This window comes from Balaenoptera acutorostrata, chromosome 12 (genome assembly GCF_949987535.1).
Source record: "Balaenoptera acutorostrata chromosome 12, mBalAcu1.1, whole genome shotgun sequence".
NCBI classification, from domain to species: domain Eukaryota; kingdom Metazoa; phylum Chordata; class Mammalia; order Artiodactyla; family Balaenopteridae; genus Balaenoptera; species Balaenoptera acutorostrata.
Window position 1 is genome coordinate 38,829,704 of NC_080075.1, and position 27,133 is coordinate 38,856,836.

A 27,133-nucleotide genomic window follows, 5' to 3' on the forward strand; every position below is an offset into this window, starting at 1 on the left:
TAATAACAAAAAGAGCTACCTTTCTTTATCATTTTCAGAGGCTGTGCTAACATCTTTACATACATAATCTCACTTAACCCCCATGATAACACCATGCCTCAGGTCCTGATTCGGTCTCCTTTTTACAGTTGAGAAAACTGAGGCTTAAGCAAGTTGCCTAAGGTCAGATCGCCAGCACATGGTCAAGCTGGAACTTGAAACCCTGTCTGTCTCAGGACTATTTGACTCCAAAGTTAGTGTTCTTAGGCATGTCAGAAAATCTTGACTATAGTTTGCTTAATTATATGTTAAATAATCTCAAAATACTCTGTATTTTGTACTATGGTTTCTCTGCAAAGAGCCAAAAGGTAATGGTATAAAAGTGGCCTAACTCATAGTGAAGACTTTTTTACTGTTATTGTGGAAAAGATGACTTCTCACAAAGGGTGCTTTACATAATCTTTTTCTATTTACTTCAATTTCACAGCATGCGCTCTCCTTCAAGTGGGAGGGTGGGTTGGAGGTAGATGAATATGCTTTGCTGGAGTTACAGCAACGCTTGGTGCGGGCAGAAGAGCGTGAATGTACATTACGCAGAGTTCAGCTTCACATCCGATGGGTATATCACTGAGCTGCATGACTGTGGCCGCCTGAGGTATCATGGTATTTTAAGCTCCGTGTGTGTCATCAACATATGTGGGTTGAAATTGCGTGGAAGCATAGTAGTCCACAAGAAATATAAACAAAAGTAAAATACACCTTTGGAATAACTGCAGCATTTCATATAGCAACGAAATATTTGTGAAATCTGTACATTTTGAGCTGTTTGTTTTTAGAGCTAATGATTTCATTTATTAACTTAGACCGTCTTAGTATTTTCTATTTACTTTAACGTTTAAGATTCAGTCATAAAATCTCACTCTGAACTAAAGCTGTTTATAGAAACTTAGCCAGTGTGTGGGCATATTGAAAAGAAAAAGATAAGATGTATTTTTAAAAGATATGTTAAAAATTTGCTGCTTTATAAATAGGTAGGTAGATAAATAAATGGATAGATAGATCACCATGCTTAAAGTTCCCATCTGAATCTATTTTCAGGAGTGTGCTTTGGCAGAGAGTCTTCATTAGATGGTTAAGTGTAGTGGTATTTGCAGTAATGTAAATTTGAAAATAAAAACTGGATCTGGAATCTAGGCTTTGCTGCTTGGTCATTGTGGCATCCTGAGGAAGTTTTCTTTGAACCTCAGTTCCTCAAGTGTAAAATAGAATAGTAGTAGCTGGGGCTACTTGGGGCTTTAGGATGTGGGGAGCAACTAAGATGGTGATGTCAATGTGCTTTATCATGTGTATAAATAAGTAATTATACAGATTCAGAGGTGCGGTATTGTTATTGTATACTCCACAGCCAGCAGATGGACCAATCTAACACCATCCTTCATCCAGGCAGGTGACAACGTCTATTTTAGTCTCTCGGACAACACAGATTTATTGAGCTCTTATGCTGTGTGAGGACTTCCTTCACATCAGCAGAGCTTATGTTTAGATTTACAGCAGCTATGGTTTATGCAGTGGCATATTTTTATATAGCATACAGGCATTCTATACATGTACATTTTTTATACAGATGTTTGAAGTTTCTCTTTAAGTACCCAAATTTGTTTAATGTAAGCTTGTTCAATAAAAATCTTTCCCTGTATCATTTCCCTATACTGCTGTTTTATTATTACATTTTTCCCACAGAAAACATTGAGCATAATGGTACCTTTTCTTCATGATTCAGGATCATTTAGATTGCTTAGGTATTCTTTTGGAATACAGAGCCCTTTAGGGCAGGGCTAGTGAGGGGCATAGTGCTATTTGCCTCTAAATGATCTCCCACACTAAACTTTTTGAGCTCTTGTATCAACATTTTTTAATCCCCCCAACCCTGATTTCTAATTGTTAGCTGCCTTTTTCTTTTTCTTTTTTTTTTGTGCTAGTATCAATTTGCTTCTTTTTAAATCCATTCTCCCCTCTAATTCCCATTTACAGTCTATGGTTTGGGGGAACAAATAAATAAAATCATCTTAAGATTAAATAGACACTCAGGAAGTACATGATAATGCATGAGGTTGGTGCATGGGCTTTGTGATTTCTTCTTTTTTTTCTTGAGGATTTATTTCTGCTTGCTTTGTTGGTTCTGAGTAACTGGAGTCTCTCTGAATGAATTGTTTTGCCCAACACCACCATTTACAGTCTGCATCAGTTTCCTCTAATAATCACCAGTGGTACTTATCTAGCTCGTTACCAATTATAAAATTCTTCAAGGGACTTCCCTGGTGGTCCAGTGGTTAAGACTCCGCACTGCAGGGGGCGCACGGGTTCGATCCCTGGTTGGGGGAACTAAGATCCCACATGCCACGCGGCCAAAAGAAAAAAAAATTCTTCAACATCCCTTCAACGTGATCATGAGAGATAGGCAGGGTGTGTGTGTGTGTGTGTGTGTGTGTGTGTGTGTGTGTGTATTTTTTTTTTTTTTAATATTTTACAGATGAGAAAACTACGGCATAGTTGGAGGTTATTTTAGCCGGGGGTTGTAGCTGAATGTCCTAGGGAGGCTCGTTCACCCAGACTTGCATTTCCCTTTACCTGGATATCCCATTTCCATAGGTCTGGGCAGGACCCAGGTTATATTTTGGAAAAAGATCCCAAATAATTCTAACATGCATAGCTTTCCCCAACCCTTTTCCCCATCTTCCACACCCTTCCACCACCTCTGCTCCCATTCAGAACCACTGGCTCAAGTTTTTATGACCAGTAAGTGATTTATTTAGATGCTTTCACATGCAGGTCAACAAATAGTGGCTTAAATTTATGATTTTTAATGGCCCTGTAGTCAACTGATGTGGTGGTCAGAATAGTGCCCTCTTTCCCCACCTACGTTACTTTACATGGTAAAAGAGACTTTGCAAATGTTTCTAAATTAAGGATCTTGAGATCCTTGTTGTTCAGGTTATCCTGGATTATTTGGCTGCGCTCCATATAATTACAAGGGTCCTTATTAGACAGAGGCAAGAAGGTCAAAGGCAGAAGAAGGAGATGGGACGACAGAAGCAGAGGTTGGAATGGTATATTTTGAAGATGGAAGAAGAGGCCACAAACCAAGGGGTGCAGGTAGCCTCTAGAAGCTGGAAAAGACAGGAAAACAGATTCTGCCTTGAAGCCTCCAGAGGGGATGCAGAGCTGTCAACACTGCAATTTTAGACTTCTGAACCTCCAGAACTGTAAGAGAATAAATTTGAGTCATTTTAAGCCACTAAGTTTATGGTAATAGGAAATAGCAGCAATGGGAAACCAGTACAACTGGGAAATATAAAATACAGATTCTTAAGCCCTCCCACAAATATACTGTTTTAGCAGAGCTGGGCGGGGTCTAAGGATGTGGGGTTAAACCATTCCCTTGGTGATTGAGTGGCCTGTGTCCTCGGACCTCACCTGTGGTTACAAACAGACTCATAAGGCCATCTGTTGTTTCCCTCGGAAGTCTGGTGGTGAGTAGCCCTAGAGCCAGTTGTTCTCATCGGCTCAGTGATGTCCTCGAAGACCCAGGCTCCACCTTGACTTCTACCCCGTCACCCTCAGTCCTTACCCTTCTAACATGCACACAGGATAGCTACCATAGCTCCAGGGACCACATCCTCACACAGCCATGAGGGAGAAAGAGCTCTTCCTGCATGCTTGTGTGTCCCTCATTTTTTAATCAGAGAGGAAAAATTCTTTCCCAGGGCTCCCAGCAGACTTTCCCCTTCTACCCAATTAGCTGGAACTGCATCACCCATCAAGGGAGGCCAGATGGCAGGAAACCTCGAGTACTGTCTCAAAACGCTCTCCCCTTCTCCTCCTCCTGGGAAACTTTCGCATCCCTCAAACATCACTTACCTCTCATCTAGCTGGTGCCTCCCCGCTCCAAAGATGATCCTTTAGTGCCAGTTCTCTTGGTATGGATACCTTTTGAAATCACCTCATGTGCCACCAGTGGGCACCCTTCACTTTGGAAAAAAAAGCATTTTCTTAATCTTTATAACACTGTGGAGTGGGTAATATTTCCCCTTTTTTACAGTTAAGAATCAGAGATTGAGAAACATGCCCAAGGTTCACAAGTGAAAAGCTCATAAGTGGCAGATCTGCCTTAACTGTAAAGCTCAGGCTCTTAACCATTACACTGACCCAGACGGTGATTCTCTGTCGTGTAGTGTTAGTAGCACATTTTCAAATATTAGAGTTTTGGGCACACTTGAAGAGATTAAAAACTCAAAGCAACACTAAACAAGTCAATCATTACAACATAGTCACCACCACCGGAGGGTTTTAAGAGAGGAGTGACGTGACCTGACTTTTGTTTTAAAAGGATCACTGGCCACTATCTTGAGATACACGGTTAGGGGCCAAGAGTACTGCAGTAATTGCTTCCCATCTGACTTAAGGTCAAAGTCAAAGTCATTGCATTGGCATATAAGGCCATCTACACCCTGCCCCTCCTCCCTGTACCTTCTCTCCTCCCACTGCCCCCCCCCACTCCTCCCCTCTGTCTTGATGTCTTTGAACCCTTAGGCACATGCCCGACTCCAGCCCTGCTCACATTTTCTGTTCCCTCTGCTAGGAAAACTGTGCTTGGCTTGAGTCTTCACCTCCTTCAGATCTTTACTCAAATGTCATCCTCTCTGCAAGGCTTTTCTAAACCACTTCTTCAAAATTGCCCCCACCCCACACATACACACCCAAGCACACATTCCCCATCCTTCTTCCCTGTTTTACTTTTCCCTAGAGCACCTAATTTCTAATATGCCATATAATTTACTAATTTATCTTATTTTCTCTCTTTCCCCTCACTGGAATGTAAGAGCCGTGAGAACAGGGATTTTGGTGTGTTTCGTTTGCTGCCACATTCCCAACTCCTAGAACCTAGGACACAGTGGGCATTCAATAAATATTTGTTGAATGAATATATTCTTTATACACAGCTCTGATTAGTTCTATGGGGTAAATTCCTAGAAATGAAATGACCACAGTACAAGATATGGACATTTTAAAAGGTTCTTGATACAGATGTCCAAACCCTGCCTTCCCAAGGTTGAAATCATTGACACTCCCATCAGTGGCTATGACCGAGCCTGTCCACTGTGCCCTCACATTGTTATCAGTTTTAACACACCTGTAGCCAGCTTGGTGTGTAGCAGTTATATTTCTAATTCGTACTGCTTTGATTAGGTGCATTTGTCTTTGTTTTTTCATGCATGTCTTCCTTTGGTGATCATCAGCTTTTGTCCTTTGCCCGTTTTGCTAATTTAATTTCGGTGTTTCCTATTGTAGTATTGGTTTTTCTAATTGATTCATAAAATTAGGTTAGGTTAGGTTGCTAAGTCTTTGTTATCTGGTTTGCAGATATTTTTCCAAGTTTGTCATTTTTCCTTTAATTTTGCTTATGGTGTTTCTTGATGTATAGTTTTTTAATCCATTTTAATTTTATAGTTCTTTTTTTGCTTTGTGTTTGGAAAAATCTTGTCTCCTTCTAAGATCAATTATTCATCTGTAATTGTTTTAGTTCTCTTACATTTTAAAAAATATATTTTATTATTTAGTTAATCTCTTGTGTTTTTTCATATCGTCACACAATACGAGAATCTAACATCCATTTTTCCCCTTAAATCGTAAACTATTGCACTGACAACGCTATCTTTAGAATATACTAAATCTTTATACTAAGGTCTGTTTCAAGTTTGTCAACGTACATACATTTATATTTTTCTTTTGCCAGAACCCAACTCTGTTAATTATTACAGCTTTTTAATACCTTCTTAAATTTTATTTTATTTTTTCATTTGTTGGTTATTCTTAATAAATTTTAGGATCATTCTGTCAAGTTCAGGAATAGATGTGGAACTAACGTCCTAAAATAAAAATCATATTGTGCGTCTCCCCCACGGGAAGTCTTTTTTTTTTTTTTTCGGCTGCGCCATGTGGCATGTGGGATCTTAGTCCCCGACAAGGGATCAAACCCGTGCCCCCTGCAGTGGAAGCGTGGAGTCTTAACCACTGGACCCCCAGGGAAGTCTCCGGAAAATCTTTTAATGACTCCTCACCACCTTCAGAACATAAAGGCCAGACACTTTAATGTGGTATCCAAGGTCTTCCTAGACGTGCCCAGTCAGACTCTCTGGGCCTGTTTATTGTTATTCCCTGCTTGCGATTTACGCTTCAGATCCGCACCCACATCCTCTGCTTTTTCTCACCTCCCCATCTCTGCAGCTCCATCTGCCTTTAATGACCTTGACTCACTCCCATTTACCCTAAAATCCATCACTACCTCCCTGTTTTCACACTGGCCAGGCTCTGTGGCCACTCATGTGTGTCTGTTGTCACCCTGCGCATGTCTCTGTTGCCACGTAACCCACTGTGTCACAATGATGAGTTAGTCTACCCTGTGAACTCAGTGGGAGCATCTCTTGTTCATTTTGTATTTCTTGTACCTAGCATGCTACCTGTAACAGAGTAGGTGGTGTAGATGGATTAGAGGAGAATATCTAGGACTGAAAGTCAGGAGATGGATTGTTGCAATAATCAAAGTGAAAGATATGAGGGCCTTGACTAGGGCAGTGGTGGTAAAAATGGAGAGAAGGGGACATATTTGAAAAATATTTAAGAGAGAAAATTGACAGGATTTTGTCTCATTAAATATGAGAGAAGATACTTTGAATCTTAAATTTCCTACTTAGACATCAGGGGTACCTTGTTGGTACCTTAACCATATTTAGGCATTCAGGAGGAGGAGCAGATTTAAGGAGGATAAAATTAGGACAATTTTAGATGTGCTGTGAGTTGGAGATGCCTTTATGATACCCAGTGGAGATGTCTAATAGGCAATGGGATAGAAATAGGCTAATTATATACTTTTATTGTTCAACCCAGGACCATTTTGAGATTGAAGCAGGGTGTTATTACTAATTATGCCAGGACAAGCATAAACTAGGAATGACCCTGACAAATGATAATATGTATGGTCTCTCATATATATAAAGGTCAGATGTGAACCTCAAAGAGAAAGGTCTGGAATGTGATTATTGATTTATGAATCTTTAGCATACAGATCCCCTGAGAGTGGGTGAGGTTGCCCAGGGAGAACTTACAGGATGAGAAAAGAGAAGAGGGAGCAAAACAAAACCATAGGGAATACAAACATTTAGATAGTGATTATCAACTGGTAAAATCTTTTCAAAACACCCATGTCTCCAAATTTTCCTGAAGATTCTGATATCCTAACTAACCATCCCCATTCCCCACTCACCTTTGTAATTTTCTCTGGTCCCAAATTGCAATGGGGGGTGATTTTTTTTTTTAAGTGCAGAACTGTAGGTTTATAGGGTGGTCAGAAGAAGAGGAGCCAGCCAAGGAAACTGCAAGTGGACGGAGAGATAGGAACCAGGAGACTGACTATAGTTCAGCTAGAGTTTCTGAAAGAAATGGTTGGAGGTGGTCATTAATGTCAAATGCTGTATAGAGAGAGGCTCAGTCATAAGAGGAACTCAGAAATGTCCATTGGCTTGGCACTTAGGGGGCACTGGTGCTCTTTTCTGGGGGTGATCAATATAGTTTTTCTGCAGAAGCCAGAGGAAGTAGGTGGGACTAAAGCTGTGAAGGGTAAAGTCAGAAGTAGCCACCAACATTCCTGCAACATTGAAGCAGGGGAGGATTGTTTCTTGTTTTATAAGTGAAGAGAGAGAACACTGAGTCTGTAATTTATTGACTGCAGGAAGGAGCCAGTAGAGAGGGCAAGGCTGAGTGTATAGGAGAGGAAGAAATACCAGTCTGCAGTCGTATTTAAGCTGTTTTACTCAGCCCCATTTTCTTGTCTGGAGTACCTATGCTGTACTATAGTTGAATGCCACCATTCTGTCCCAGTAGGAGTCACTGAGACTTTAAAAACCATCCTTCAGATGTCTTTCTATTTGGTTGGCTTGGGACCTAGATTTTTCTCCCTCTTTTTCACTGAAGATTCAAGATGGGAGCCTTTGAATAGAATATAAATGTATCTTCTAGATGCATTGATTTGCTGAAATGTCACTAGCAAAGTGTTGATAACCCATCACTAGATTTATGGGTTGATATGATTATGTCTTCGTTGATAGATTTAGAAACATACACTGCAGATGAACATATTCCTTTGGGACATATATATGTGTGTTTACGTGGTATTCTATGTATTAGAAGGAAAAGTGAGTTTTACACTGAGAGTTGATTTTTTTTTTTCCCCTTGAGAAGCTCCATTAAGAAAAAAATGTTAAGTTTCAGAATAGAAACTGTTCCATTTTCTGATCTGCTACCTCATAGTAAGAAGTCAGTTGTAAGGTTAACTTTCTCGGAGAGAAGAAGGCAAGGACACCAGCGAAAGGAAAAGGAAGGTTTAATTGCTCTGCAAAGGCCCAAACATGCTCTGAAAAGTAAAGATTTCAGGCTTAATGTGCATGGAACAAAAGGCCGTTGTGAACTGTGTACAAGAGTTGGTGAGAGTTTGTATTCTGCCCCTTTTTTCTGTGGGAGTTATTTCCTGTTGTTGACTAGAGTTCTTTATTTAGAACCACCTAGCTTCAGAATGCCTGCTAGCAAGCAGAAAAGTGTGTATTTAAAACATAGGCTTATTTCAATACAATCTCTGAAAAAAAGTAACACTACCCATGCACTGAGACAGCATCACATTGCCGAAGGTCAAGAGAGTGTGTGGGCTTTATTCCTATAACCCCGTATCGAGGGACACAAATAAGAGGGAAGCAGAATGCATTTCGTGTAGCAGTAAGTGGTCACCTGAACACCAAGTGAAAGATAGTTCACGGGGAAAGTGTGTTTCCATTGTTTTTTTTTTTTTTTTTTTTTTTAAAGGTTTTTTTATTTTTTTTTTATTTTTTTTAAAGGATTTTTTTTTTCTTTTTTATTTATTTATTTATTTATTTATTTATTTATCTATTTTTGGCTGTGTTGGGTCTTCGGTTCGTGCGAGGGCTTTCTCCAGTTGCGGCAAGCGGGGGCCACTCTTCATCGCGGTGCGGGGACCGCTCTTCATCGCGGTGCGCGGGCCTTTCTCTATCGCGGCCCCTCCCGTCGCGGGGCACAGGCTCCAGACGCGCAGGCTCAGCAATTGTGGCTCACGGGCCCAGCTGCTCCGCGGCATGTGGGATCCTCCCAGACCAGGGCTCGAACCCGTGTCCCCTGCATTAGCAGGCAGACTCTCAACCACTGCGCCACCAGGGAAGCCCTCCATTGTTTTTTAAAACAAAAGGAAACAAGATTTCACTTTTTAGTGCTAAATGCATTATTTGGTATATTAAGGAAGTAACAGGAAGCCTTACATATTCTGTAAGGAAGGTTTTATCCTTTCTAGTATGATAGAAGTTAGCCTGGCAGGTGAGAAATATACCCCAAATACTGGCTTTAAACCAATCATTCTCTTATACCTGCCTTGTCAGCTGGGCTTCCTATTAAAAACTTTAGGTTACGCTAGCATCGTCATTGAATTTTGCAGTCTATTATTAAGAGACAGAGAAGACGGACAATATATCAAATGAGTAAAAGGAATTAAGTTATTACTGAAATAATGGGGGATAAATAAATGCATGAAATATAAATATTACCCAGTGCTTTATTAATAGATATTAGAAATTGTGGGAAAAAACCTTACGAAGTTCTACTTCATGGGAACCATATGGAAGAAAGGGAAAAAGTGTATTTTTTTAATGTGATGAAATCTAAAACAATAAATTTAAATTGTTTATTACAACATATTTGTTTGCTTTACATGTTTTTAAAAAGAAATTAAACTTTATAGTGTCTCTCCCTGATTCCAGTATTCTCCTCCATTTACGAAAGTCAACCACTTTCCTGAATGCTTTTGTCTGTAATTTTTTTTTTTAATATTAATTAATTAATTTATTTATTTTGGCTGTGTTGGGTCTTCATTTCTGTGCGAGGGCTTTCTCTAGTTGCGGCAAGCGGGGGCCACTCTTCATCGCGGTGCGCGGGCCTCTCACTATCGCGGCCTCTCTTGTTGCGGAGCGCAGGCTCCAGACGCGCAGGCTCAGTAACTGGCTCACGGGCCTAGTTGCTCCGCGGCATGTGGGATCTTCCCAGACCAGGGCTCGAACCCGTGTCCCCTGCATTGGCAGGCAGATTCTCAACCACTGCGCCACCAGGGAAGCCCTGTAATGTTTTTATTCTATAATTGCATACGTCTGTATTGGTAAACAATATATAGCATTGTTTTGCATGTATTAAAATATTTTATATAAATGATATTATACTGTACATACTTTACAGCTTGCTTTATTTTACTCAGCATTATGTTTTTGAGATTTAACCATGTTGATATTTGGTATCTTTAGTACTTCTTATCCACCATAGTTTTCAAGTATATCAATTTATTCTCATCTTAATGAACATTAAGATTGTTTCTGATTTTTAGCTATTACAAGCAAAGCTACAATAAACATTCTTCTATGTCTCCATGGGGAATAAAAACAAGAGTTTCTCTAGATTCTAGATTTAGCCCTTCTCATCCAGAATTCTTCCAGAGAATTAAACCCGAGTACCCTAAGGCATCTATTGTATGTAATGAATTATCTTCTGTCCTCTAAGTCTAGAATGGTTCACGTGTTGGGCTGGAGCTGGAGACTGATACCTGCTCCTAAGAGCGAGCGATTATGCCAGTCTTTCTAATTCTTCAGTTCAGTTGGGAGGCTTGAAATCAGCCATGGTGGGTTATTTACACCACAGAAATCAGCAAATTCTACAAATAAGGGCTTCTTTCCTTCTTTCCCCATTCCCCACCCACACACCAGCCAGTTGTTAAACATTTACCAGCACACCACTGATTTTTACCTTTATACCACCCTTGGGAGATCTGAGGAAATAGTCACTTGAATTCTTTTCTGTAGGGCTTATTTTCTCATGGAACCCTAACTGAGAAAGACTGCATGTATGTGGACAGGGTGTGTGCATCTCCAACTCCACTAGATAATGCCACATTATCTCCAAAATGGTCAATCTGATAGCTGCGAACTAACCTTTTATAATTTGCATTTTTCTTATTGCTGATGAGACTGAATATCTTTTCACGTATTTGTTGGATATTTGAGCTTCCTCTTTTACCCATTTTTCTATTGGGTTTATATGACTTTTTAAAAATTGATTCAGTTCTTTATTAATTCTGAATATTAATCTTTTGTTGATTATATGAATCACATATATCACTCAACAGTCTTTAGCTTGCCTTTATCTTGTTTATAGTATATTTTGTTTAATAGATGTTTAATTTTTAATATAATCAAAGTTATTGGTCTTTTTCTTTATAGTTTGTGCATTGGCTGTCTTGTTTCTTAATAATCAGAGTCTCGGCAGGAAACAGTATTCCACTCAAGTGATTCAACTAAAGAGACTTTAATGAAAAAGGACTTTTGACAGAGAGACAAAAGTTGAAGCATGGGAGACCAAGAATTGTAGGAAGGTGTTATTATCTTTAGGTCTAAAGGGGAAAAGGGAGGAAATGGTGTTGCTAGAATCTGTGAGAGTTGGCACCCTGGACAAGGGGCTGCCTGCAGAAGCTGTGGTCTTGGAGGGATGGGTGATGCCATAACAGGGGCCCAAAGCAGAAAGGAGCAGGGAAGAAATACCCCAGCCTCTCTCCCCTCTGACCCACTGGTCTCTTTCTGGTGCCTTCCTGTTGAAGAATCCAGCTGGAAGCTAGTTGGCAAAGAAGCTTAGTCCATAGGGGTCAACATTTCAAGGTACAGGGCAAAGCAGAGGCAAGTAGAGAATGAATCTTAGGAGACAGACAGTAATCACACATTCCTTATCCTGAGTCTATAAACATATTTTCCTATATTCTCTCCTAAAAGTTTTAATGTTTTGTTTCACATATTTTGATGTTAGTCCACCTGAAATGTATTTTTTCTAAAAATGTCAGGTACCTCATTTAATTTTATTTTTCCATGCAGGTAAACCGGGTGACCTTTAGTCATTTATTGAATAGCCTATTCTTTCCCACTGATCTGTAACCTCACCTCTGTCATATTTTATGCGTCCATATATGTGTGGGTCTGTTTCTGCACACTCGATTCTATTCTACTGATCTATATATCCCTTGCCAGCACCACTCTGTTTTAATTACTAGAGCTTTATAATAAGCCTTGATATCTGGTGGGACACATCCCCCATCTTGTTCTTTAAACTTACTACAGCTATCTTTTGCCCTTTGCTATTCCAGATGATTTCTGGATTTGCTCTTAAAGTTCCATGGGTGGGGGGAGGGGAGCATTGGGATTTAAGTTGAAATCATATTTAATTTATTGATGAGTTTTGGGGAGAATTGATATTTATATAGTATTAAGTATTCTTGTCCCTAAATGGTGTATCTCCCCATTAATTCTGTTCTTTTCATCTGATGAACTTTTGGAAAGGTTTCTATTTTCTCACTTTTCATTTTTGGCTATAATGTGAAAATAGTAATTCTGGAGTCTTCATCTTTATAGCTGTTTTTTTTTTCATCACTAAAACTAAGAGCATGTTGTCTAACAGTTCTAAAGTGATAACAAATCAGGATTGATTAAAAATGAATGTCTGATTCATTAAAATTCTTTTCAACCTTTATAATTTGGGCTTTGATATCTTAAAGGAAAGTAAAAGGAAATATAAATGGTGTTGAAATTACCAATACTACTCCCACAAAAGCTATTTATCAGCCGTCCCAGTATGGACTATGCTGCCCTCTGTGTAATGAGGCCAAATGAATCACTGTAGTCAAAGTCAGGGAATCTGGCACTTTTTAAATGAGTCTTTTAAATTTGATGTGACTCATATGTATGTTTTCTTTGAAAAGAATCATCTTTAGGGACAATTAAATACATGCATTGTTTGAGCAAACTCGAGTTTGTAGAGCATACATTTATTTGTAACAGAACAGAACGGCAGTGGGCGTCTATGCTATAGATGATATTCTCGTGGTATTTGCTGCCATCCACTCTCCTTTCTAAATTTGGTGTTACAGATTCAACTTCTGTTTTTAAAAAGGGAAGTTACATATAGCTCATTCACACTATTATTTTCTCCTTAAAAGCCAGTTTCTCTGATAATTGCCCATTTAAGGAGTTTCATATACCTCAAACAAGAGTTCTCTAAGAAAGCAGTTTTGAAACAAATATTACTCAGCAAGATAAAATCTTTTGTTCAATATTTAGAGCATGTTTAGGAAAACAATTGACTAGTTACACAAGTGTATCTAATACAGCATTGGTGTTTATCTGAGATGTTTGCCTTAGTTTCTTCCTACTTGACTTTCACTCTGCATTTCTGAAATTTTAAATATAGAAATTTTTTAATTTAAAAATACGTTATTTTCAATTTAAAGCAAGTACTATTGGACAGTTGGATAATTTTGAAAAAGTCTTGTTTATTCTGGCAACAAGTCTTTAAAGAACAGTTCTGCATTGGTGACTAAAAGAAAAGATAAAGTCTTACCTAAGTGTTCCGTCTCCTCCGAAAACCAATAAAAATTCACAGTGGCAAAGAGCTGATTCATTTTTTGTTGTATGCGCTGTTTCCATTTAAACTGTGTTCTCTGTCCACATGTTTATTTTTATTTTTTTTTTTTTTTTTTAATGAGGATCTTGAATCAGATGCGTATGTTTGATTGATTGATTGATTGATTGATTTTTGGCTGTGTTGGGTCTTCGTTTCTGTGCGAGGGCTTTCTCCAGTTGTGGCAAGCGGGGGCCACTCTTCATCGCGATGCACGGGCCTCTCACTATCGCGGCCTCTCTCGTTGCGGAGCACAGGCTCCAGACGCGCAGGCTCAGCAGTTGTGGCTCACGGGCCCAGCCGCTCTGCGGCATGTGGGATCTTCCCAGGCCAGGGCTCGAACCCGTGTCCCCTGCATTAGCAGGCAGATTCTCAACCACTGCGCCACCAGGGAAGCCCCCCACATGTTTATTTTTAATGATACTTCATAGCCTGAACTTAGAGGTATTTCCTGGGCATCTATACACATTAAAGCTTTGACTTTTTTTAACTCCTCAAAGTAGAATTTCTATAGCTGAGACTTCAAAAAGTGGTTTAAATACATTATTTACATTCCCGACATCACCATACTTCTCTTAAATGACCTCTTTACTCACAGGTGATTTAAAGGTACACAATCTTAGATCGTTTCTGCAATAGATATGAGAATGTATATCACAGAAAATAGGACGTGAAGTTGGTTTTATATTCTTCTAAACTCCTCCGTGAAGGCAGTCCCCATTGTAGTCACCTTTTCATAGACTCTGAGTTCTGGGAAGAGGCTACAGAAACCCTTGAGCCCTAGTGCCTCATTTTGTGGGGTGTGGATGCGGGCCCCATGATGTCAAGGCCCTGATTCAGCTTCACTGCTGACTGGCTGAGGAACTAGACCCGAGATCTTCTGACCAACCACCTGTGTTGTTTTCACCGGAACCAGTGCTTATCCTAAATCTGTGACATAGCAGATTAAGAAACTAAAAAGTCAATGATTAATCATAGCTAAGAGATTTATTTGTACAAGATCTTCAAACTCCTACTCCAGGACTCTTCCTCTCACCAAGCTGGTTCCCAGGGACAAGGATGGTCTGGAGGCTGCATGATTTCTAACATTCACTGAAGTTTTCTAGCGAAGCCCGGAGTGCTGAGTACCTTGAGAAGAGTGTGAACTGCTCAAGACGGGAGAATGGTTTATAGACAGGAAGTACAGGGTCAACCTGCAGAGGCCACCAGGAGAGTAGTGCCGTGTGGGGAACTGGGGACAAGGAGAGAGGTTTCTGAGACGCACCCACCAAGTCTTGGCGGAGTGGCATCTGGCAGGAAGGGAGCACTGGAGTTGTCACCAGGCAAGGGCTTCGCTTTCCAGCTGAGAGAGGATGAAAGCAAGAGCTGGAGTCTCTAAGGAGGGCCGCTCTGAAGTGGACCTCACCATTTATCTGAGGATTTTACCGGAAAATAGTGGCAAGTGAAGTAGGGAGGAAGCTCTTGCTCAGCAGATGCCATCTCCTCTAGAAATGGTTCGAAGGGACTAATCAAAAATGCCAGAAAAGGGGCTTCCCTGGTGGCACAGTGGTTGGGAATCTGCCTGCCAATGCAGGGGACACGGGTTCGAGCCCTGGTCTGGGAGGATCCCACATGCCGCAGAGCAACTGGGCCCGTGCGCCACAACTACTGAGCCTGGGCGTCTGGAGCCTGTGCTCCGCAACAAGAGAGGCCGCGATAGTGAGAGGCCCGTGCACCGCGATGAAGAGTGGCCCCCGCTTGCCGCAGCTGGGAGAAGCCCTCGCACAGAAACGAGGACCCAACACAGCCAAACATAAATAAATAAATAAAATAGGCTGCAGTTTCTTTAAAAAAAAAAAAAGCCAGAAAAAAGAAAATGGTTTTAAGAGCATTTTCTTCCAATATTATCATTAAGATTTTGTTCCAAATTAGGATTTAAATACTATCAGATTTTTAAGAGAGAAAAAGGCGTGTATTGCTAACAGAAAAATGACCCTCTCCCAGAACTTAAGGGGCAGTCATTGCAAAGCAGTCCAATAACAATGAGGGAAGCTTTGCAAGAGCAGCCCTTCACTGGAGTTGAAGCTCTCTTCCTGTGAAGCGTGACTTCAGGGAGAGGCAGGAAAAAACCTGACACAAGTAGGGCGAAGAGATGGAGAAGAATTTGCAGTAGTAGAGAAGTTAACTGGCTCCTTTGGTACCGTGAAGTTTTAACTTGCTAGTGGCTGAAAAGTACTGAACCTGTCCGTGCCATCTTTGTGAGAGTGTTTAGTTTAACAAATCATCGTATCCTGTATCAACTCTTTGATAATCAGTTAGGTGATGTGGGACTTCCAGACTTTATTTTGAAGATTTATTAATAGATTTCAGTGATCAGTGAATGGGAAGTCCACATTCAGTTAGGATCTCTGTATTTTCCATGAAAAGATTATTTAGCCCAGCTGGCTGTATATAATGTGTTTAATAACTGAAACGTTTATTGAGGGGGTAGGGGCATAAGACCAATATTTCCAAGGTATATAGATGGATGATTATTACCAGTATTTCATGTGGAACTTGAAAGATAAAATGTAATAAAGGAGAAAGAATGAGCTTGAAAACTGTCGTAAAGTCTTTCTCAGTTTATGTAGGCAGCTTGTCCTTGTGTCAATTCTTTGGTGCATGCTAATTAAGTGCTAAAAGTGGCCTTCAGTTAGTGCAGTAGTCTGGTTGTTTGCAAGATGTGAGGGCACAGAAACTTTCAAGAGAAGCAGTGAAGTGCAAACTAGTACCCAGAACTACAAAGCAATGTTGAGAAGTACCTCTCTGAAATTAAACTCATGAGTATTTTTAAAAATTACCATCACAGTTCTATACTTCCAAAAGCAATATTTCTTTTCTCCCTAAACAGATATGTTCCTGATAGTTAAATGTGGATGACTGGCCTAATTTCTTGTATGTGAAAGTGAGAGGGAGAAGCTCTAAACTCTAAATCCTGAGGGTAGGATTATTTTAAATGGACTTTTAAATGTTCCAGAGAGTGAAAGTGTGAAAACCACACTTATGTGTTCACTAAGCACTCCTTGTTCATTTGCTAGGAATAAACTATATATATATATATTTCATTTGCTAGGAATAAACTATATATATATATGTGTGTGTGTGTATATATGTATGTTATATATGTGTGTGTGTGTGTATATATATATATATATATATATATATATACACACATACTTTTTTTTTTTTTTTTAAATCATGCATACTGAAGGGAGTTGACTTCAAAAGCTCAAGGAGGGCCTTTCCTTAGCTTCATGGTGTTGGATCCCAGGACCAGGCAGAAATTGCTCTGCTGGCCTGTGGGGGACTTGGCCCCAGGGGAGGGGGCCATGAACCACCTGGTGTGGGACTACATCAGCAGCTGTTGAAGCTGCCACTTCGTCCTTTGACTTCTTGGTACAAGATGCCAGAATTTAGAAGTGGGGGAAGTGGGACTTATATATAACATGTGCACTGATAAGACATTTACCTTCAAAAGTGTGGAAAGGTGAAAACCATTTTCCCCCAGAACTTAGATTGCTTTCCTAAGAACTCAAACCTTTACTGAGCACACACAGAATACGTACTTTAGCAGAATCAAGCGTCCACTCTGAAGACTTAAAAATTGTCACTTTGATCTTAGTTCTTTTGGTAATTCATTTGCTAGAAAATACCCAAGCATCACAAAAATTGTGCAAGTCTAACTTGCTGCTCACTTCAATTCATGAATAACAGTTTCAATTTATTTTAAATTCAACAGAGCCTCTGGCCTCTGCTACAGAGATATCACAGGAGGAGATTACTGCAGCTTCTATTTCAATGGCTTCTCCTTAAACTGAGTGCTGAAAGTATAAGCTAGTGGGTTGTTAGAAAACTGTTGGTAGTGTCCTCTCTGAAAGGCAGAACTCTAGAAATGAAAAATATCTTGGCTTCATGGCAAAATGTTTGAATATTATGCCACCCAGGCACAAACTGAACAGGACTTGCTGAGGGCCCTGAGCACTACTTCCACGATGTGTAATTTGGAATGCCACTGTAATGAAACTTTCCAAAGATATCCACAAATAATTAGCTTTTGGCATTGGTTATGCTTAAAGAAAAATCTGTGTAAGCTTTTAATTATACTGAGGGGCCAGTAAAAACCTTTTTCATTCCCTTGAAAGATAAAACAAGAAACATTGTTCCGTCTACCAACATTTTAGCCAAGGTTTAATTTCAATAATATCATCGATTTGATTGATAACAAATCATTACTGAACAGTTCCAATAGGTCTAAACTTGTCTTGATGTTAACGACTTATAATCACCTTTATGTTAGGTCTTAAAGCTTTATTATCCTTAAATATAACTAGTATTAGTGGATCATTAAGCTCCAAAGAGATCTGAGACGATATTGATTGGGGTGGCAGCCAAAGTTTTAAGGTGCCTGAATTACTTTTTGTAACATCTTTACATTGAACGCGCACGTAATTTTTAAAATAATTATTAATTTTCCAGGGGAGCTCTCCTTTCCTAGGGCTTTTAAATTCGCATCATACACACAATCTCTCCCAACTAGTATAAATTTCCCTGCTAAATGTAAGTAGTTCAAGGCAGAAGCTTTCTTAAGGAGAGAGAAAAGGCTGTCAATGTGAAACTGCGCCTCGGTATCCCCTGCGTATCCAAGCCTGGCTTGCCCACCTGCGTGGGCTCTGCCAGGGTAGGCGGCCGGCTGCCGGGTCTGCACCACGGCCGCGGCCTGCCACGAAGGATGCAACTCGGTTCCGTCCTGTTCCGAAGGTACTCTTGACTTGGTGACCCATTTCAAGTGTTGGGCTGAGGCCACTGCACGCAAAGGGAATTTTCTGTCCCCAGCTCCAGCTGGAGCCCCCACCCATCCTGTCATTCGGACGTCTCTGCGGGCCACTCGTGCGTCCTGAGACTGGGGCATCGGAGAGGGTCTCAGCTGCGGGCGCGCCGCCCCCGCCCTCCCGGAACGCCTGTCTCGAAAGCCCCGCTGGCAGCGTGGACGCCGCGCCTTGGGGTCTGATTTTCTCTCCCCCCATTTCCCCCCGGGACCCTGCCTGCCCGGCTAACCGGCCCCAAGTTGCAGAATAGCTCAGATGCTTGTCATATTTGCGGTCGCGCGACTCAGCGGGCTGTGCGCGCGCGGCTCTCGCTGCCGCCTTTGTCACTAGCGGCTCCGTCATTTGCATGAGTGGTGTGAGGGGATTCTTGGTGGTTAGTTGTGGTCCCCTGGCCGGAGTGTCTCTTTTCTTCTCCCCTGCTCCTTAAGCCTTCCCTTAAGAGAAAATCAAGGGCGCGCCGGCTGGGAAGGGAGCCATGGGCGGCGCTGCCACCCGGCGTCTCGCGTGCTCCGCCTGCCCCTTCCTGCTCCTGGGGCGGCCGGGGCCCCGCTAGGCATTTATCGCGCCTCCCGGGACCTCCGGGGGAGGGGGTGGGACCCGGCAAGAGGCGGGGCCTGGTGGCCGAGGGGCGGGGCGGGCCGAGGGGCGGGGCCTGCTGAGCCCAGGGCCCGGAGCTCGCGGGAGGCTCGCTGGCCGCACGTCACTCCTGCACAGCGAGTGCTGGAGCACTAGCTGCCGCTAGCTCGGTCAGGGCGCCCCCTCCGCCCGCCTCCCGCTTCCTCCTCCGCTGCCTGCCGCCGCCGCCGCCTCCTCCTCCACCATTGTATAATGCTCCGAGCGCGCAGGCAGAGGACGGCGGAGTCTTAGCTTCGGTCTCGCCTCCAGCCCGCTCCTCGGAGCCACCCTCGGGCCCCCGGAGCGGGGGATTCCGCATGGAGCGGGAGTAGCTTGAGGAGTGGGCAGAAACCCCTCCTGATGTGTTAGTTCCCAGGTGGAGCTGCATGTGGTAAGTTCTCCCGGCGCCGGGTTGGAGGGGATTCTTGGATGCGCTGGGCTCCCGGTGGGTGGGGGCGGCGTTGGGACCTCGCCAGGGCCGGCTGAGCCGGGAGGGCGGAGGAGGGGCCCGGGCGGCCGCGGGGGTCGCGGGCGCCTCGGCGAGAGGGACCTGGGCTGGAGCAGGTACCGGGAGAAGCGCTCCCTCCGGCTGCTTCCCGGCCCCGCTCCCTTGGACCCCCGGGCCAGCGCCGGGGACCCCCAGCGTTCGCGGGCAGATCTGCTGGGGGAAGGGCAGGGGACGGGCAGTCACGGACCGGGGTCAGGAGGGGGTCGGGAGCTAACCAGAGCCCAGCGGCGGGGCGGAGGGAGCTTGGAGCTGTCGCTTTTACAGCTGGGATATGTGTGCGTGTTGTGGCGGTTGTGTTGTTGTGAACGTGCGAGACTTTTTTTTTTTTTTTAAGGCTCGTATTGCTGGCGCGAAGGCTGCTTCACTTTTGAGTTCTGTGGCCGGGTTTGCATCCAACTTGCTTTAGTGTGTTTCTGTTAGTTTCCCTGTGTTTTAGCTTAAAAACATACCTCTCCACCCTCTTTTCGCCCATGCCCAAGTGAATTGATTTTGAATGTGTATGTATGTTAAACTTGATGTCTCATTGGTTTTTAAGTTAGAAATCTACAAGTCATCTTGGTCGTGACCGCCTATGACTGAAAGGGAGGGGGCTGAGGGGAGCCAGCTGTCCCAAGCCCTGGACTTTGTACCATTAAGACAGGGTGCCGTCAGAGGGCCACTGCATCGAGAGAAAGATCATAAATTGTTTTTTTCCCCCCTTGGCCACGAGTTACCTTACTTTTAGCAGAAGTAATAGTAATAGATTGAGATAGGAGTAGAGTTCTGTGTTTATCCTTAAATTTCTCAAAAAGATTAGATACAATTTGTTTTAGAATAACTTTTTGCTTTCAAGCTGGTTAATTTCAGGATGTTTCAGGAGGTGGAAAGTAAGTTTTTACAGGCACTGAGTGGGGAAGGACATTCAGCAGGGCGAGACATCCAGCCTCAAACTATACCAGTTTTAATTGTAATCAAGTTGGGCAGCCTCATTTGGTCTTAAGGAAGACAGTATATGTTTTCAAGCTTTGTTCATGAAATATACTGTTTGATTTCCCAATATATGTTAAGAAATGTCCATAATGTGTGTAAAGAGCCTAGAAGTTGTAGTAGCCAATAGGATCCCTGAGGCCTTAAGTGTTCAAAGTAGCCTTTTATAATTAGGGACTAGTCTCTGACAAGAGTGAAGTGGGCTCTTGGCTCCACTCAACCCCTGGAGGACAGTCCACCTGATTGCCTCTGAGTTGTTTTGCTGATGGGGGGGGGGGGATAGTTGTTCAGCTACTCAGAAGGCGTGTCTCACCCCTAGAACTCCTCCCAGTCCTCCCCCTTTTTATAGCAGTCTATTCTGATTTGAGTGTAGTAGGGTGTGCTCTGAGGATGAAAATACCCATCCTAAGATCCCAGCTTCTGGCACGAGCAAGAAGAGCTTGTTCATGCATCTCCGCTTTCCTGTTCATTTTAGCAGTTTCTTCGTGGAAAAACAACAAAAACAGAGATAAATGTTAGAAATTTTCCTTTAGCTTTATTGATTTACTTAGAAATATCATATGTTAATGTAAAGTTGTCTATGTTGTTCATCAGGTTTGGAACCCTTTAAAATAATTTTTATTTCTTTCCTCTCCCCTAATTAAAATGTGCTTAACCATGTTGCTGTCAGGTGAGAAATCTTATGAAATGGATTTGACAGCCTTTCTTTTTTTTAAACATTCAGCTCTGTTCCTGGCGTTATTACAATAGGTGGGAGAGAAGACTCACATTTTAGAATACCAACCAAGTGTACGACACGAGTGTCCTAGGGAACAGTTTTATTGTCAGACGAGTGTCACAGCTTCTTAGGTAACAGCTGCTCCGGCCTGTTTCCCTTAAAAAAATTAGAAAGGGATATTAACTCAGATTTAGAAAACCTTTAGACTTCTATTTGCTGAATTGTCCCCTTGAAAGCTTTTTTATTTAATTGAGAAGCTGAAATATAAATTTTACCCAGTTGCCATGCACTGAATTATTAATAATGAGATAGTTAGTGTATATTTTGATATTTTAAAACTCACTCAAATTTGTGTAGCAGCTGATAGCTTTTGGCATATGCTATTTTAAACAGTGTTCCAATGACAGAATAAAAGTTACAACGCTACTTAGAAAGGCGCACACACACAAACCAGATAAAAAACATATAAGGAGAGGTTGACGATATATACATATATACAGACATACAAATACATAAAGATTTTTTTCTGTCAAAAATTAAACTGACAGAAAATAATAAATAAAAATAAAAGCATACTTCAAATTATCAGTAGCAAATTGTACTAAAAGTTTGCCCTTGGTCAAAATATTTTACACTTTAGCTATTAAGAAAGATAAAAGTTACAACAGAAACCCTTAGAGGTTTCTTTTGCTGTGGTTCCTTGTTAGAGGACACTAGTAAAAGCATGCAGCTTTATTTTATATTTTGTTTATATCAAAAAAAAACCAAGACGACTTTGTCAATATTACAACAGAGATTTTTAAAATGTATAGATAAATATGGTATTTAGGAGTGTGAACTTTAATTCACTTGTAGAATTTTTTTAGATTTTGTTGCTATAGAAATTTCATCCTTACCGTTACGGCCTATCCTATAGGAGATAGCTGTAGTTGCAGTAGTTTCTTGCCAAAGGAGAGAGGGAGAGGGGGCAGAGAGACAAGAGAGAGGCGTCTCTGATTGCTGAGTGCAAAGATCAGGTGTATGCTCAAGGCACCAGAGGGCAAGCTCCAATTTTAAGTGAAAATGGCCTCGAAATAAGGGTAACACCTACTTTCATAGGTCTTTCCATTAATCAACACTGACCAGCAGAACACGAACATCAAAAAATGCAGTGGCCACTGCATATGCACAGATCATATATTTTCCACTGACTGTTAATAATTATTCCTTAAACAATTGACCGAAACCCCCAAGCTAGGACTCCTGCTTAAGAAATGTGTGGATATTTAATTTAGTTTCAGTATTCTTGAAGGAAAGAGCAACTAACCAAAGTTAGCGTATCTTTTAAACGAAATTATTGTCTCCAGTGGCGAGTGCGGTTGGTGTTAAAGGCAAACTTGTGCCCTCCGTGCAGATGCTGGGAAACCCTGTGAGCAGTGCTGTCCCCTGGAGCGCCCGTCACTCATTGTGCGGAGCGGTGTCTTTCTCCATGAGCACTGTGTGGCAGTTCATTCTTTGTATGAATCTGTGAATGGCATATGTCAGGCCAATAAGACGACATTCCTATTCTGGGTAATAAATAGACGCCTTGTTTTTTTTTTTTTTCCTTGAAGATCATGAGACAAACAAAACATGCTTGGCTGTCTAAAAATTTTCTTTGAAATACAAATAAAAATTTCAAAATAAAAACATCGCAATATCTTTGAAAACATATGATTCCTAATAGGACAAAACAGATGCTTATCATTTAAACAAGCGCCACATACAGACAATGAAAACTCCCTTTTGGAAGGAAATTCTGCTGTCTTTGTGGTCTGAGGGCTCCTGAAGCTGGAAAGCCTCCTTCGTCTCCTCTCAAGATCTCCCGTCCCTCCTCTCTCAACTTAATTGGGAATCCCTGCCAGGATTCACTGAAGCAAACCCCACAATTTGATGTATCTATCTTAGCAACCTGGGAACACAGAAGCTGTATTCCGCACCAACTGCAGCTTTCAGTTCAGAATGGAGTCGGCATCTGCTCTCTTGTCTGGCCTCCTCTTACACTTGCACGCCGTGTGTCCAGAGCTGGCCCTGCCCCTGAGCAGGGACGGCAGAGGAGGGCTGAGTGTGCCCTGCTCGGCGCCGCCCCGTGTGGAGTGAGCAATGCGGATGCGCGGGGTGGGGGCTGGAGGGAGGAGAGTGGAGGACAGCTCTGGAGCCGACCGTGCAGCTGCTACAGCAGGTCTGACTAGTTTTAGGTGCCCAAAGGCAGCTTTGTTTCTCTAGTAACTCCAGGTAGCAGCAAACCTCAGCTCTTAAAACGAATTCATGTCTGAATTACTATCTTTCTGTCCCTTTGCAAAAACCTGTAGCTTTGCAGAGTTGCTATTTAATTCTAAGCTTTTTTTTCCTTTAAAAACCTTCATAGGTGGTTCACTGAAAGCAAGACGCTAAACCAGGCATTTTTGTGCTTCTAAGGAGTTTCATGTAGAATAGTGAAGGGGAAGGAATTCTGGCTCTTCAGGACACACACACACACACACACACACTCACTCACTCGTGTTTCTAGCTGTCTGTGTGAACCTGTTGAACAAAAGTAAAAAGTATTACTTGATCATGCCATGGTAAGAAAATTAAATAATGAAGCGTTACTTGCTGCAGATCAACCTTTAGCCCCTTGCTCTGCTCTCCTGGCTGACTGCTTATCATTCCACGCCAGCCGCAGCTCCCGGGCTTCAGGCAGGCCTGCTGGCGTACCCCACCCTGGTGTTTAGAAGTGTTGAGTTAAACTCAGGGAATCTGAAAGTCCCAAGGTCATCTCTGCACCAGAACAGGTTTGCATAAAATTCTAGCCACACCAGTGAGATAACGAGGTGGTGACTGTTTTAATCTGATCCTCCCTTAGTGGTTACCCATTTTACAATAATACACGATACAGATTTGCTTTTCAGATTTCTTTCCTTTTTTGAGGAGGGAATCTCCATGTATGTGTGTACTTCTCTGTCTTCTCTGCTGTCGTAGAAAACCCACCTGGCAGAGGAATTTGAGCACAGTGCGTGGTCTGTAGCTGATGAAGAAATTTTTGCGCTGCCTCTGTGCTTGTCACAAACCTGGTGATGGTCTTTTCTGAACAGTTTTTTAAACAGACTGCTTTTTAGAATATTTTTATTATGGCCAGAAATATAAAATAAAATAGATTTTACCTGGTGTTGGTTGTTAGCTGTCTAACAGTAAGTAGTTGGTTAACAAATTCAAAGCATGGATTCCTCCAGTGGCACCTGCCTTCTTGCTTCTGAAGCCCCTAAAGATAGGCAGGATGTTCAGGGGTGGCAGTGGGGTGGGTGGGAGGCAGGTCTCCTTCAAGGTCCTTGAAGATCATAGAAGTTGAAGTTCTGACAGGTAGTTTCCTTAGAAAATAAATATTTATTACATTCAGTGTGGTGCTCTGATTAATTTTATTGTATTTGACTAAATGACTGTGTAAATAAAGCTCTGTGGGTCATTAATTATCAATACCCAGAAGTCCTTGGGAAGAAATACCTGTTATCTCAAAATAGCCCCAAAGTAATTTTTTTTTTTTAAGATTTATTTTTTATTGATTGATTGATTGATTGATTGCTATGTTGGGTCTTCGTTTCTGTGCTAGGGCTTTCTCTAGTTGCGGCAAGCGGGGGCCACTCTTCATCGAGGTGCGCGGGCCTCTCACTATCGTGGCCTCTCTTGTTGCGGAGCACAGGCACCAGTCGCGCAGGCTCAGTAGTTGTGGCTCACGGGCCTAGTTGCTCCACAGCATGTGGGATCTTCCCAGACCAGGGCTCGAACCCGTGTCCCCTGCATTAGCAGGCAGATTCTCAACCACTGCGCCACCAGGGAAGCCCAAGTAATTATTTTTAAAAATGAATGGCTGCCATCTTTACTAAGTATCATTCACTGCCCTCAAGCATAGTTTGTATCCTCATTTCCGTCTTCTACTTTGTGAAGTATTCAAGTATATGATATAAAGTTTAAATTGTCTTTGTAAAAACCTTATCAGGAGCCTGCCTAATTCTTAGAATTAACTGAAGTAAACATTCTGAATATGTATGTTGCTTATATGAAACAGATATTTACATAGTAGAATAGTTATCTCCTCCCCTTTACGCATCTCTAAGTATATGTCTTTTATCATGTACCTAAAATTTTTATACCCATATGTCCTATTGTAAAAATGTGATCGTTTTCTTTTAAGGAACCCAGATTTAGACCATACAGTACAGTGTTTAGATTTACTCAGTGAGTAAATAAGTAAATAAAGAATATTTATCTGGTTTTCTTCTTTAGATTGCATGTGGAAGTTAAAAGATGAAATATGTTCTGTATTTGTGAGGAATATAAAGCATGTCTTCTTTTAAGTGATTTTTCAATTTGAAAACAAAGAAGATTAAAAACTAATAATAACCTGTAAGAAACACTTTCATAAAAACACTTCCCGATGTAGCATACTTAGTTTTTGTTAGTTTTATTCAGTGGCAAGTTAGTTGGCTAACAAAACCTAGACGGTAATCTTTTGTTTTAATTAAGATGCAATTTTATTTTTCACAGATTTGTTCTAGCAAATTATATCTACCTGTTTTAGTATGACTGTTTTATGTATCTGAAAGCGCTCTTTAAAACAACAACAACAAAAAACCAAAACACTGCCACATACTTTTGGCAAAGCATTTGTTTCTACCCTAAGCTTTTTCCCCCTGACCTTGTTTCTTAAGGGTCTCTAGTGTGAGGGGAAAAACAAGGTATCTTTGGGGAAAAGATGGTTCAGGAGGGTTGACACCAGAATCCCGTCCAAGCAATGATAAGTACTGGAGAAAGAAATATTTTCATTATGCATGGGAACGGGGGGTGGGGCGAGGCTGGCTAGCCTTTACTGGCACATCACCTTAAGGGAAAGAAATGAAAATCTAAGAATTCCTTCCCTTAATGATAACGAGGCTTTAGATTCAGCATGCTAAAGATGTGTTCCTGACACCAAACTAGTGTGGTAATAGCATCATAATTTTAATGACTACAATAATATTTCTAAATAGAACATTATAATAGTTCATGTTTGCCAAGTTTCATATGGAAGGATTGGTGGTAATAGTTCGTGTCTTATGAACACTATTATTGAACATACAATATCATAGAACTTCAACTTGTAATTGGAATAGGAAGAATTCCAGCAAGTTATACAATCAACTTGCTTCATTATCTCTTTAAGGTTACCTGAGTTACATTTTACGATTAAATGGCTCCTCCCCAATATTCTTTAAGAAGTTTTTCCCAAATAACTGCCTGAAGCCATTTCTGTTCAGTGTGGAGGTAATTTCCTGTTATTAAGAAGCAATAGGATTATTGAAGGCTTTTCTATCCTAGTAAAATTCCTACTGCTAACCTTGAGACTCTCTGTGTGGTTGGGAGATCACCTTAGGACGCCCCCACTGGAAATTCTGAACTGCTGGCTTCTCCCAGTCCACATCTTATCACTCAGGTTGTATGTTTGTTGTTGGGTGTTTGTTCTCACTTCAGGAGTCCTCCATGGATTTTTTTAACCATGGTTTTTGAAACATCAGTGTTACTTATATACAGACAACAACCTTTTTTACATGTAGTATTTCCAGATTCTGAACCATAGCATAAAATAATTTAGTTTGGTCTTTGCAGGGCTCTTGGCTTGCTTAGCAGTGTCCTATGGAGACCTGAATTTGGGAATAATCTTGGAAATGTGTATACTTTGAGTGATCTCTAGTTAGAAATTGCAGTGAATAACCAGACTTCAGGCGTGCCTGTTGCTCTGCTGCGCCCCCTCGTGGTTAGATGTGATATGCTCTTTCAAAGCTTAAGAGGAGTCTCCACTTGTACTGGGCGTGCTTGTTTACATAGAGCATTTATAGCTTTCTTCTATGTAAAATAACCTATCAAGTTAATATAATA

At 41.5% G+C, this 27,133-nt stretch overlaps 1 protein-coding gene across 3 annotated transcripts in view; it reads left to right on the forward strand.

Annotated features, from left to right (window-relative positions):
• The window catches only part of SERTAD2 (SERTA domain containing 2), a 116,934-nt gene that overhangs the window by 75,950 nt on the left and 13,851 nt on the right, over positions 1-27,133 (forward strand). Inside the window, exon 1 of one of the 3 annotated variants that reach the window (XM_007189742.2) lies at positions 19,099-19,425. The exons of the other annotated variants lie outside the window; for them this stretch is intronic. The gene's annotated coding sequence lies outside the window, so the exon portion shown is untranslated. Of the gene's footprint in view, positions 1-19,098; positions 19,426-27,133 lie in introns of those variants that run through there. 3 annotated transcript variants of the gene reach the window in all.